Genomic DNA, 14,103 nt, shown 5'->3' with positions numbered 1-14,103 from the left:
GAGTGTCTCTAAGAGCTGCAAATCTTGAAACACTCTGTAATACTCGGTTGCCCAGAAAATGGCCTCTTCGTCCCGTAGTCTGCTCACTCTCTTTCCAGACCTCAATGAGTCAACAAGAGAGAGAACTGGTGCGGTGGCCAGTGAACCTCAACCAAACACCTCTGTGTTTGCTCCGTTGAACTTTCCGATGCGGTCGGTGGAGCAAAAAATGGCGGTGCAAACTGATATTGAGGCCAATCAGTATACTCTGAAGTCATGTGTGGAAACCATGACTGCGGTCACAAACTTGTCGCACCGGCTGCAGAGCAGGACAAATGAGGTGCAACAGTTAAACTCCCAGCTGGCTCTGCTCCAACGCATGTATAAGGATGCGCGAGCAGAGATAAGTGTGCTAAAGGCGGAAAACTAAGAAGCACGGACACTTCTAGGAAGGTGACGTATCCGTGTCGGGTACGTGTCGGACACCGACACTCTTTGGACACTCTCAGGACACGTGTCCGACACTCTTCAAAACGTGTCCTATTGTTTAAAGACTTGGACACTCTTTGGACACTTGAAGGACACAGGTGTCAATCGTTTAAACACACGTGTCTAACGATTAGACATACGTAAAACTAATTATAAGTTTGAACAAAATAACTTAAGATACAATAATAAAATAAAAACCATATAAATTTATAAGAATTAGTGTCATATTGCATTTTTTATTATCTTTAAATGATATATTCATATATATATAACATATAATAAATATATAAAATTATATATTTCATGCGTGTCTTTCTCGTGTCGTGTCCTGCATTTTTTGAAAATTAACGTGTCGGCGTGTCCGTGTCGTACTCGTGTCGTGTCACGTGTCCGTGTCCATGCTTCTTAGGCGGAAAACAAGGAGCTGAAACGGAAGGCCACCGTGATGTTCCGATTTGGAGGGCCGCCATATGCTGCAGTGGAGGAGCAGGGAGTAGTGATCATGCCCAGTGGAGTGGGAAACACGGAGGCAACACCGGCAAGGGCCGCCCAGGACGGAGGCAAGAAGAAAAGACCGGCGGCAGAGTAGAGAAGAAAAAATCCCACCTGTGAATGTGGTTGTTTGTTTGTATTTTGTTTTTTTTTTTTTTTTTTTGTGTAAAATTGTGATCGGGGTTGATCCCTGAGATGAATAAAATATGGTTTGGTGTGCAAAGCTAGATGGTATGAATGGAATTGGAAAAAGATTAAAAATAAGGTGAAAGAAAAATAAAGAAAGAAATAATAAAAATATATTTGAAATCAAAAATGAAAGATGGAGGAAATAAGGAAAGTGGTTTGGAGAAAATAAATAAAAATAATGGAGTTTGAAATCAAACGGAGGAGAGATGATGTTTTTTTTTTTTTTTTTTTTTTTTAATATATAATAAAAAGAGATATATATATATATATATATATATAAAATAAAGAAAGTGGGGAACAAGGAGTGCACCAATTAAGCTTTAGAATAAAAAAAAGTTTGGGCGGTGGATGCAAAGTGAGGAGAGAGAGTGGGTGTAAAGTGTTTGGTAGTGTAAAATGGATGAAAAGAAAAAATAAAGAAATAAAAGAAGCAAAGGAAAATGGGTTTGAATAAGATAATAGAATAAAAAGAGATAGAGATATATATATATATATATATATAAAATAAATAAAATAAAAAAAAAAACAAAAGTTGGGAACAAAGACTGGCTGTGAGGTTTAGGCTAGTCCTTTGACCAGACAAAGACTGGCTGTTGCTCTTTGGAATCCATGTTCAAAAGCTGCAAAGGTGAAAAAGCTTTGCTTCAAGAGGTGGATGATGATGAAGCAGATGCAGCAGCGGTGGCCATGTGCCCAACAGAGTGGGATGGAAGCTTGACCAAGGGAGCTTATAATAATCCATGTGTGTGTGGTGGGGTTGAAGTGTATGAAGCTCTGTGAGAGATAGAGAGAGAGGTTGATGCCGAGAGTGAGAGAGAGCCGTGGGTCTCCTTGGTTGGAGTTTTCCAAATCAAATAATGTCTGTGCAACTGTCTCCTCAAATTCAGTGGGTGCCGCATCCTGATCTTTGTGTATCTTCTTCCTTGAAGTGTACATCGTAACAGATCTTGAGAGGTGAAGCGAAGATCGTATCTGATCTATCTGTACCAATGAAGGAGGCCCCCGGTTCGGCTTCAACTCCAGGAGAGTGTAAAAGAAATTGAGAGAGAGAGTAGATGTGAAATTTGTGGCAGCGGAGTGAAGGTATGTGTAGAAAATTTTAGCGGAATTGGTTGAGGTCCGGCGGACGGCTAAGGTAAGGTTGCCGCCCGCCGGTGAAGCGAAAATATTAGGTTCTAAACCTACTCTGATACCATGTAGAAATTTAATGTATAAAGAGAAATAGAGAGAATTAATTATGTATAGAGAAATAGAGAGAATTGTATTATTGATTGATATATATTGATTTCTATTACAATGATTCATGATTCCTATATATAGAAGAGGGTGAGTGTGTAGTAGGTAAGGAGTAGGTGAAGTGGAGGTGGTAGTGGTGTAGTGGGTTAGGTTTAGTGGAGTAGGTGAGGTGGTAGTGGTGTAGTGGGTTAGGTTTAGTGGAGTAGGTTTAAGTGGGTGAAGTAGGTGGAGAGTAGGTGGATTTTAACAGTGGTGGTAGGTGATGGTAAATTGGTGGTAGGTGATGGTAAATTTTAACAGCCCCCCGCAAACTCAAGGAGGATAGAAACTAACCAACTTGAGTTTGGAGAGAGTAACAAAACAAGAAAATACATAAAAATAAAAGAGGATAGGAGACACTGTATGGTCGTGTCAGACCATTGGTGAAGACACTAGATGGTGGTGTCATAACGTTGTAGAGGACACTGTATGGTGGTGTCATAACGTTGTAGAGGACACTGTATGGGGGTGTCATAACGTTGTAGAGGACACTGTATGGTGGTGTCATAACGGTGTAGAGGACACTGGATGGCGGTGTCAGACCGATGTAGAAGACAGTTTATGGGGTCATGGCGGACCGTTGTAGCAGACAATGTGGTGACAGTTGTTGTGACAGTTTACAGAGTCTTGCTGGACCCTTGTAGAAACTAACCGGAATCAATGTCGGGACAATTTACAGAGTCTTGTCGGACCCTTAAAAAGTCGCACCCTCAAAAGGTGTGTCCAATCTATCAAAAGGCGTGCCATCAAAAGGCGTGCCCAATTCATCAAAAGGCGTGCCATCAAAAGGCGTGCCATCAAAAGGTGTGTCCAGGTTGGCGTCGAGCGTCGAGCGGCGCATGATGCGCATGGCTGCCTTGGCTATTTAACCAAGGTTGATGCTGAGGCTGAGGCTGACAAAAAACTTCTGAAAATCCTCTGAAAAAACTATTCCTTTGCTGAGAGAGAAACGCTGTAATACTCTGTAACCAACCCGTCTCTGAAACACTCAGTAACATGGCCTCTTCTTCCCGTCCAGCTACCCAGAACATGGCCTCCTTGTCCCGTGGTCTGCTCACGCTCTTTTCAGAACTGAACGAGTCCACAAGAGAAATAACTGGTGCGGTGGCCAGTGAACCTCAACCAAACACCTCTGGTTTTGCTCCGTTGAACTTTCCGATGCGGTCGGTGGAGCAAAAAATGGCGGTGCAAACTGATATTGAGGCCAATCAGTATACTCTGAAGTCATGTGTGGAAACCATGACTGCGGTCACAAACTTGTCGCACCGGTTGCAGAGCAGGACAAATGAGGTGTAACAGTTAAACTCCCAGCTGGCTCTGCTCCAACGCATGTATAAGGATGCGCGAGCAGAGATAAGTGTGCTAAAGACAGAAAACAAGGAGCTGAAGCGGAAGGCCACCGTGATGTTCCGATTTGGAGGTCCACCATATGCTGTAGTGGAGGAGCAGGGAGAAGGAAACTTGCTTGGTGGTTTGGGAAACACGGAGGCAGCACCGGCAAGGGCCGCCCAGGACGGAGGCAAGAAGAAAAGACCGGCGGAATAGGCGAAGAAGTGAGGTCGGTTGATGGCCGGCTGCAGAAAAGAAAACAAAGCTGTTGGTGTTGTGTGGTGGTTTGTTGTTTTTTTTTTTTGTGTGTAAAATTGTGATCGGGGTGGATCCCTGAGATGAATAAAATATGGTTTGGTGTGCAAAACTATATGGTATGAATGGAATTGGAAAAAGATTAAAAATAATGTGAAAGAAAAAATAAAGAAAAAATAATAAAAATATATGTAAAATAAAAAATGAAAGATGGGGGAAAGACGGAAAGTGGTTTGGAGAAAATAAATAAAAATAATGGAGTTGGAAATCAAACGGAGAAGAGATTTTTTTTTTTTTTTTTTTTTAATATAATATAATAAAAAGAGATATATATATATGCTGGAAATTTGTGTTAATGCATATAATAAGATAGTGGCATATGATAGTGGTGTTGGTGGTAGGTAGTGGCATGTATAGAATATGATAGTGGTGTTGGTGGTAGATAGTGGCATGTATAGAATATGATAGTGGTGTTGGTGGTAGATAGTGGCATGTATATAATATGATAGTGGTAGATAGTGGTAATATATAATATGTAAGTGGCATATAATGGGTTATAATGATGTTTGTAATATCTCCTATATAAGGAGTGTCATTTGGTCTTGTAAAATAAGAAGTTTTGAATATAACAGAAATATATTCCTTCTTCCTCATATTTTCGGAGTTCTTCTTCCTCATATTTTCTAAGTTGGTATCAGAGCTACAAAAAACACAGCAGCCCTAAAACCGTCATAGCCATGTCGGAAGTCACGTCCGAAACCACTTCAACCCCTGCCGCTCCCATTCCGGTGAAAACGTCCAACTCTCACTCTGTCCAAATCACCACCATCCGCCTAAATGGTGATAATTTTCTCCGCTGGTCACAATCTGTCCAGATGTATATCCGTGGGCAAGGAAAGATCGGTTACTGTTAAAATCCACCTCCTACACCTACTACCACATTTTCTTCTATATATAGGAATTGTAAATATATCAACGATCAATCAATCAGATATCAATCAATAATACAATCAATTTATTCTCTCTCTTTTCCTATACATTAATTCTAACATGGTATCAGAGCAAGGTTAAAGATCTTGGTGTTCTTCGCCTTCCGGCGGGCGGTGCCGCCCGCCGGAGCTCAACCAATTCAAACCTCCCTCTCCCTCTCGGCACATCACTTTCTCTCTCTACAAATTTCTCCGTCCGTTTATCTCTCTACCCCTTTGTCTCTCTAAGTTTTAGGGTTTTGAGTGTGAGAGAGATGGGGCAACAGTCTTTGATCTACAGCTTCGTGGCTAGAGGAACAGTGGTTCTCGCCGAATTCACCGAATTCACTGGAAATTTCACGAGCATCGCTTCTCAGTGCCTCCAGAAACTCCCTTCCTCCAACAACAAGTTCACCTACAACTGCGATGGCCACACCTTCAACTATCTCGTCGAAGACGGCTTCACTTATTGTGTCGTCGCTGTGGAATCTGCTGGCAGACAGATTCCAATGGCATTTCTTGAACGAGTTAAGGAGGATTTCACCAAGAGATATGGTGGTGGAAAAGCTGCAATTGTTGCTGCTAATAGCCTGAATAGGGAGTTTGGACCCAAACTTAAGGAGCAGATACAGTACTGTGTGGATCATCCAGAGGAGATCAGCAAGCTTTCCAAAGTAAAGGCTCAGGTTTCAGAAGTCAAAGGAGTGATGATGGAAAATATTGAGAAGGTTTTGGATCGTGGAGAGAAGATTGAGCTTCTAGTGGATAAAACAGAGAACCTTCGCTCTCAGGCACAAGACTTCAGGACCCAGGGTACCCAAATGAGGAGGAAAATGTGGTTACAGAATATGAAGATAAAGCTTATAGTTCTTGGTATCCTCATTGCCTTAATTTTGATCATAGTTTAATTGTGCGTGGGCCAACCTTCTCCACTCATTTATTTTATTATTATTTTTTACAAATCCATACCCACTCTAATTCATACCTCCTCACTTTTTAAAACGCATGCTGATTCACGCTACCCCTACTTTACCCCACTTTACCTTTCTTTATTTTATTTTATCAAAAAAATAAAAAAATAAAAAAAAATAAAAATAAAAAAATACCAAACCCATTGCAGGTTTTTCACCAAAACCGTGGGCCAAGAAACTCACGTGAACCAAATTTTTTTTTTTTTCCCTCACTCTCTCGTTTTGATTTCACATATCTTCTTATTATTTCTTTCTTTTTTTCTTTTTCTTTCACTTTATTTTTTCATCTTTTTTTTCCCTTATTTTTTTTTTTGCAAAAAAAAAAAAAAAAAAAAAAAAAAAAAAAGAAGACGAACTGCACACCAAACTCATTTTATTCATGTCGGGGCTCACCCCGATCACCATTTTACACCCAAAAAAAAAAAAAACAAAAAAAAAAAAAACAACATAAATCGGAACAGTGGCATTTTTCTTCTCTACTCTGCCGCTGGTCTATTCTTCTTGCCTCCGTCTTGGCCGGCCCTTGATGGTATTGCCTCCGTGCTTCCTAGACCACCAAGCAAGTTGCCTCCTCCCTGCTCCTCCACTACAGCATATGGTGGACCTCCAAATCGGAACATCACGGTGGCCTTCCGCTTCAGCTCCTTGTTTTCTGCCTTTAGCACACTTATCTCTGCTCGCGCATCCTTATACATGCGTTGGAGCAGAGCCAGCTGGGAGTTTAACTGTTGCACCTCATTTGTCCTGCTCTGCAGCCGGTGCGACAAGTTTGTGACCGCAGTCATGGTTTCCACACATGACTTCAGAGTATACTGATTGGCCTCAATATCAGTTTGTACCGCCATTTTTTGCTCCACCGACCGCATCGGAAAGTTCAACGGAGCAAACACAGAAGTGTTTGGTTGAGGTTCACTGGCCACCGCACCAGTTCTCTCTCTTGTTGACTCATTGAGGTCGGGAAAGAGAGTGAGTAGACCTCGGGATGAAGAGGCCATATTCTGGGTAGCTGAACGGGAAGAAGAGGCCATGTTTTTTGGGTTGCTGAGTGTTTCCGAGAAGGGTTGGATACAGAGTATTTACAGATTGTTTCAGAATAACAAGTTCAGAGGTTTCAGTCTGGTTTGGTTTCCTCCGCCTCCGCATTGGTTTATATTGACACAGACGACGCAGCCGACACGCCGCTCTGTCGCTCACGTGCCTCGCCGCGTCTCCGGCTCACCTTTTGATGGCTCGACGCTTTCTGTCAGGCACGACTTTTGATGAAGTGGGCGCGCCTTTTGAGGGCGCAACTTTTGATGGCACGTCTTTTTATGGATTGGGCACGCCTTTTGATGGCACGCCTTTTGAAAGATTGGGCACACCTTTTCAGGGTGCGACTTTTTAAGGGTCCGACAAGACTCTGTAAACTGTCCCGACATTGATTCCGGTTAGCTCCTTTATGGGTCTGACAAGACTCTGTAAACTGTCCCGACATTGATTCCGGTTAGCTCCTTCAAGGGTCCGACAAGACTCTGTAAACTGTCCCGACATTGATTCCGGTTAGCTCCTTCATGGGTCCGACAAGACTCTGTAAACTGTCCCGACATTGATTTCGGTTAGTTTCTACAAGGATCCAGCAAAACTCAGTAAACTGTCACAACAACTATCACAACATTGTCTGCTACAACGGTCCGACATGACCCCATAAACTGTCTTCTACATCGGTCTGACACAACCATCCAGTGTCCTCTACAACGTTATGACACCACCATACAGTGTCTTCACCATCGGTCTGACACGACCATACAGTGTCTCCTATCCTCTTTTCTTTTATGTATTCGTGTATTTTCTTGTTTTGTTACTCTCTCCAAACTCAAGTTGGTTAGTTCCTATCCCCCTTGAGTTTGCGGGGGGCTGTTAAAATCCACCTCCTACACCTACTACCACATTTTCTTCTATATATAGGAATTGTAAATATATCAACGATCAATCAATCAGATATCAATCAATAATACAATCAATTTATTCTCTCTCTCTTTTCCTATACATTAATTCTAACAGTTACATCACTGGTGACAAGAAGGCTCCTGCTGTTAATGATCCGCTGTTCGACAGTTGGGACGCTGAAAACTCCATGGTTATGACATGGTTGGTCAATTCCATGGAGGAGGATATAAGCTCTAATTACATGTGCTATCCTACTGCACAAGAATTGTGGGATAATGTTAGTCAGATGTATTCTGACCTAGGAAATCAATCTCAAGTTTTCGAATTAACTTTGAAGTTGGGAGAGATTCGTCAAGGAGATGATTCCGTCACCAAATATTTCAATTCGTTGAAAAGGTTGTGGCAGGATCTTGACATCTTCAACACATACGAATGGAAATCGGTTGACGACTGCAACCACCACAAGAAAACTGTGGAAGACAGCCGTATTTACAAGTTTCTTGCCGGCCTCAACATTGAGTTCGATGAAGTGCGAGGAAGAATTATTGGCAGACCTCCTCTCCCATCCATTGGCGAAGTATTTGCCGAAGTCAGAAGGGAAGAGAGCCGAAGGAGCGTCATGCTTAAGAAAAAAGGTACTGGTGAATCAATTGAAATTTCTGCTTTAATTAGCGATGCTGCGGCCAACAAGGCTGCAAATTACCAGCGCAGGTTTGATGATAAGCCACGGGTCTGGTGTGATTTTTGCAACAAGCCTCGCCATACACGCGAAACGTGTTGGAAGATCCATGGCAAACCTGTCAACTGGAAAAGCAGCAAACAAGGAGAGAAGAATCGTGGCTTTCCTACCGCTAATGAAGCCGATTCAGGTCCCTTCAACAAAGAGCAGATTGATCAACTCTTAAAGCTGATAAAATCCAACTCCTCATCCGGTACTCCTAGTGTTTTGTTGGCACAAACAGGTAGAAATCCTAAAGCCTTCTCTTGCCTAAACTTCTCTCCGTGGATCATAGATTCCGGTGCCTCCGATCACATGACTAGTTTTTCCCATTTATTTAGTACCTATTTCCCTTGTTCTGGTCATGACAAAATCAGAATAGCCGATGGTAGTTTTTCACCTATTGCAGGAAAAGGATTTATTAAACTAACTGAGAAAATTAATCTCAATGCTGTTCTTCACGTCCCCAACTTAGCCTGTAACCTTTTGTCTGTCAGTAAACTATCTAAGGATTCTAATTGTCGTGTTACATTTTTTGAATCCCATTGTGAATTTCAGGACCAGAACTCGGGGATGATGATTGGGCGTGCTAGGATGCTTGAAGGTCTTTACTACTTTGATGAAGTACCTGTTAGTAATAAAAAAGCTCAGAGCTTTAATAGTACTAGTTCAATCTCTGTTCGAGAAAAAATAATGCTATGGCACTATAGGCTAGGACATCCTAGTTTTCTTTATCTGAAACATTTATTTCCAGAATTATTTAAAGGGATTGATTGTTCTTCTTTTCATTGTGAAAGTTGCATTTTTGCAAAATTTCATCGCTCTACTTATTTGCCAAAACCTTACCAGGCTTCCAAACCTTTTTATTTGATTCATAGTGATGTTTGGGGCCCTTCTAAAATCACTACTCTTTCTGGTAAAAGATGGTTTGTTACATTTATTGATGACCATACCCGCTTATGTTGGATTTATTTGATGAATAAAAAATCTGACGTGAAAAATTTATTCACAAATTTTTACAATATGATTGAAAACCAATTTCAAACCAAAATTGGTATTTTACATTCTGATAATGGAACAGAATATTTCAATGAGCAGTTGGGTGAGTTTTTGAAAAAAAATGGAATTTTTCATCAATCTACATGTCGGGATACCCCTCAACAAAATGGCATTGCAGAACAAAAAAATAAACATCTACTTGAAGTAGCACGTGCTATAATGTTTTACATGCATGTTCCTAAATATTTATGGGGTGAAGCAATTTTAACAGCCTCTTATTTGATAAACAGGATGCCTACAAAGGTGTTAACATACAAAACACCTTTCGATTGTCTCAAAACTTTTTTTCCTGACACGAGGTTTTTTTCTGATTTACCCGCCAAAGTTTTTGGATGTACTGCCTATGTTCATGTTCCTAGTCAATTTCGTTCAAAACTTGACCCCCGTGCTATAAAATGTGTTTTTTTGGGTTATTCCTCAAACAAAAAGGGGTATAAGTGTTTCGATCCTCAAACCAAGAAATTTCATGTGAGTATGGATGTGTCATTTGTGGAAACAAAATCCTATTTCCCCAACACTTCTCTTCAGGGGGAGACAAGTGGAGTAGAAGACCGTTTTTGGGATATTTCTATCCCGCTCCCCAATGTCATTTATCCTACACAAAAACCACATCTGTCTGATAATGATCACTTAGGATAACCAAGTTCTATGGTGCCTAGTCAAGAAGATTCTTGTTTAGGGGGAGAAGTACTACAAAATGATCTAAATCCTGAGCTTCAGGTTTATACTAGGAAGCGATTTCATCTGAGGAATAATGACCCGAATGTCCATCCTAATGACCCGAATGTCCACCCGAGTTCTGGCATCGAAATTTTAGGTAATCCTATTCCTTCTATTTAAGCGATTTCATCTGAGGAATAATGACCCGAATGTCCATCCTAATGACCCGAATGTCCACCCGAGTTCTGGCATCGAAATTTTAGGTAATCCTATTCCTTCTATTTCCGACCTTGATGTTCCTATAGCAATAAGGAAAGGTGTCCGAAATTACATTAAACATCCTATTGCAAATTACCTCTCCTATCAAAGACTGTCTAAAAACCATAGAGCTTTCACATCTAGGATTTCACACTTGTTTGTTCCAAGGAATATACAGGAAGCATTGGATGATCCGAATTGGAAATTAGCAGTCATGGAGGAGATGAATGCTTTAAGGAGAAGTGGTACTTGGGAGATAGTTGATCTACCCAAAGACAAGAAAACAGTTGGGTGTAAATGGGTGTTTACGATAAAATGTAACGCAGATGGAAGCGTTGAGAGATACAAGGCGAGACTGGTGGCTAAAGGCTTCACTCAAACTTATGGGATCGACTATCAGGAGACGTTTGCTCCTGTTGCTAAAATAAATTCCATCAGAGTACTGTTATCTCTTGCAGTAAATTCAGATTGGCCTCTACATCAACTTGACATTAAAAATGCATTTCTCAATGGTGATCTTGAAGAGGAGGTGTTCATGAGCCTACCGCCGAGATTTGAGTAGAGACTTGGAAGCGACAGAGTATGCAGATTGAACAAGTCATTATACGGACTCAAACAATCACCAAGAGCGTGGTTTGAACGCTTTGGGAAGGCAGTTATCAGTTGTGGCTTCTCGCAGAGTCAAGCAGATCACACAATATTTTATAAACATTCAAAAAACAGTAAAATTGCAATTTTGATTGTTTATGTTGATGACATCATTTTAACCGGTAATGATGAAGCAGAGTTAGCAGCCCTCAAAGAGAAACTCGCAAAAGAATTTCACATTAAGGATCTGGGAGCCCTCAAGTATTTCCTCGGAATGGAATTTGCAAGATCCAAGGAAGGTATATTCGTTAATCAGAGAAAATATGTTCTTGATCTCCTTGGAGAAACAGGTATGCTTGGTTGTAAGATGGTGGAGACTCCGATCGAGCCTAACTTGAAGTTACAAGCTGCTAAGGCTGAAGAAGTCAAAGAGAGGGAACAATATCAGCGACTTGTCGGGAAATTGATTTACTTGTCTCATACGCGGCCTGATATTGCCTTTGCAGTCAGCATGGTAAGTCAGTTCATGCACTCACCAGGGGCAGAGCACTTTGAGGCCGTTTATAAGATCTTAAGATATTTGAAAGGAACTCCAGGGAGAGGCTTACTGTTCAAGAAACATGGACATCTTCAAGTTGAAGTATACACAGATGCAGACTGGGCAGGAAGTGTTACAGACAGGAGATCAACATCCGGATACTGCTCCTTTGTAGGTGGGAACCTAGTTACATGGCGGAGTAAAAAACAGAATGTGGTAGCTAGAAGTAGTGCAGAAGCAGAGTTCAGAGCTGTTGCCCATGGAATCTGTGAAGTAATGTGGATTAAAAGAATTCTTGAAGAATTAAAGCTTTCTCACCCGACACCTATGAAGGTCTATTGTGACAACAAAGCAGCTATATCTATAGCTCATAATCCAGTTCTACATGATCGCACAAAACATATAGCAATGGATAAACATTTCATCAAGGAGAAAATCAATGCTGGCATAATCTGTATGACCTACCTTCCAACAGGTGAACAATTAGCTGATGTGCTTACGAAGGGACTACGCAAGAAGCAATTTGATAAGCTGACTAGCAAGCTGGCTATGGAAGATATCTTCAAACCAGCTTGAGGGGGAGTGCTGGAAATTTGTGTTAATGCATATAATAAGATAGTGGCATATGATAGTGGTGTTGGTGGTAGGTAGTGGCATGTATAGAATATGATAGTGGTGTTGGTGGTAGATAGTGGCATGTATAGAATATGATAGTGGTGTTGGTGGTAGATAGTGGCATGTATATAATATGATAGTGGTAGATAGTGGTAATATATAATATGTAAGTGGCATATAATGGGTTATAATGATGTTTGTAATATCTCCTATATAAGGAGTGTCATTTGGTCTTGTAAAATAAGAAGTTTTGAATATAACAGAAATATATTCCTTCTTCCTCATATTTTCGGAGTTCTTCTTCCTCATATTTTCTAAGTATATATATAATAAAGAAAGTGGGGAACAAGAGTGTAATGAAAAGAAAAAGTATAGGTTGGAACATCGTGGGTCACATGGGTGAGTAAAAGAAAAAAAAAAATAAAGAAATGAAAAGAGGGGGACAAAAGTTGGTGTCTGGGTGTGATGATAAATAAATAAGAAAAGAGATACATGTGCAAATCAATTTGTGTTGCGTGTGCTTTTTCAAAAGATGGAGTAAAATAATAAAAAAAAAGAAAAAGAAAGTTGAGTGGGTGGATAATAGGAAAAGAAAAAGAAACGAAAAGAGGGAGACAAAAGTGGTGAATGATGAGTTCTGCTGTGGTTATATGGGTTTGTGCAAAAGTGGTGGATGATGGGTCTGCTTTTGTTGAAGCAGCTTTACTGGGTGATTTTGTCTATTTCGTACAAGAGAGAGACCAGTTAAATGCTGACAAGTCCCCAAGGTCTGAAGGCCACTATTTGTCAAGTCATAGGGCAGCTGTGGTTGCTCGATAGGTCTGTCTTCCAGATCGAGCTCGACCAAAAATGGGAGAGACTTAGTGATGGAGATGACAAGCTCATCAGATATAATATCTAAGACAAGCGATAAACTCTGCAAAGCGAAACCAGGAGACCCTGGACAGACAGGGATGCTGAGTCTGGTTGAGTTCTGCAAAAAAAATTTGTCATCTCTGAGTTCACGTATGAAATGGATGGCATCTTGTATAAGCAGTGGCTGCAATTTTAGAACTTTGACAGTTTTGGGAAGAGACAGTTCCATTGACTGAAAACCATTTGCATCAAGTTCTGTCCCTCGGATCTTTATACAAAGTGCCTCCAAGCATGAGCAACTGTTAAGCATATGTGTAAGGTTCCTCTTGAACATTTCTGGTGAGTCTCCTCCTGCCAATTCCAGCACAAGTACCCGTAAATTAGGGCATGTTCGTCTAATGGAAGCAAGAACTTCATGCGATAAGCATGAACCCTTGAACAAATTCAATTCCTGGATTTGTTCTCCAAGAAAATTGGTGACGAAAGAAGAATCATGGAGGCGTAGGCAATCAACGGTGACGCTTCTGAGTCCTCCCCCAAACCGATTCAGAATGCAATCCAGAGTCTCCACATCTGGAGAAAACGAAGAGAGATCGAGAGTGGGGAGAGAGGAAAGGACACGGTAGACAGAGGATCGAATGGTGTCGGAGACACAAGCTGCGGAGCAAAGCGTCTCTAAATCCGCCTTTTCCAGGATTTCGTAGATTATGCTATCAGTAAATGATATGGGCATGTTCCTCCTTTCTGTGAGTTGCGGAGGCCTACAATCAGTGACATTCGGTGGATTCTCTAAAATCAGTGATGCTGGCTTTGCAGCAATTCTACAATCCTGCAATGGCTTGGAGAGAGAGAGAAGTTGTGCATGTGTGCATGGTCACGGTTTGGAAGCTGTATGGTAGCTCAGTCGTGGAGTTGCAGCAGTGGTGTCTGCCGGTTGTG

The 14,103-nt window shown here is 41.1% G+C and overlaps 2 pseudogenes; one reads left to right on the top strand and one right to left on the bottom strand.

Annotated features, from left to right (window-relative positions):
- The first annotated feature begins 5,131 nt into the window (after positions 1–5,131).
- Positions 5,132–6,003, top strand: LOC145807669 (vesicle-associated membrane protein 721 pseudogene; annotated as a pseudogene).
- A 6,952-nt stretch (positions 6,004–12,955) lies between these two features.
- On the bottom strand, positions 12,956–13,897 carry LOC145806779 (F-box protein At-B pseudogene; annotated as a pseudogene).
- Between the last annotated feature and the right edge of the window lie 206 nt (positions 13,898–14,103).

Source organism: Camellia sinensis, chromosome 14 (assembly GCF_055761805.1).
Source record: "Camellia sinensis isolate YWXY chromosome 14, ASM5576180v1, whole genome shotgun sequence".
NCBI classification, from domain to species: Eukaryota; Viridiplantae; Streptophyta; class Magnoliopsida; order Ericales; family Theaceae; genus Camellia; species Camellia sinensis.
The sequence above is the reverse complement of the archived record's forward strand: the minus strand, read 5'-3'. Positions and strand labels throughout refer to the sequence as shown.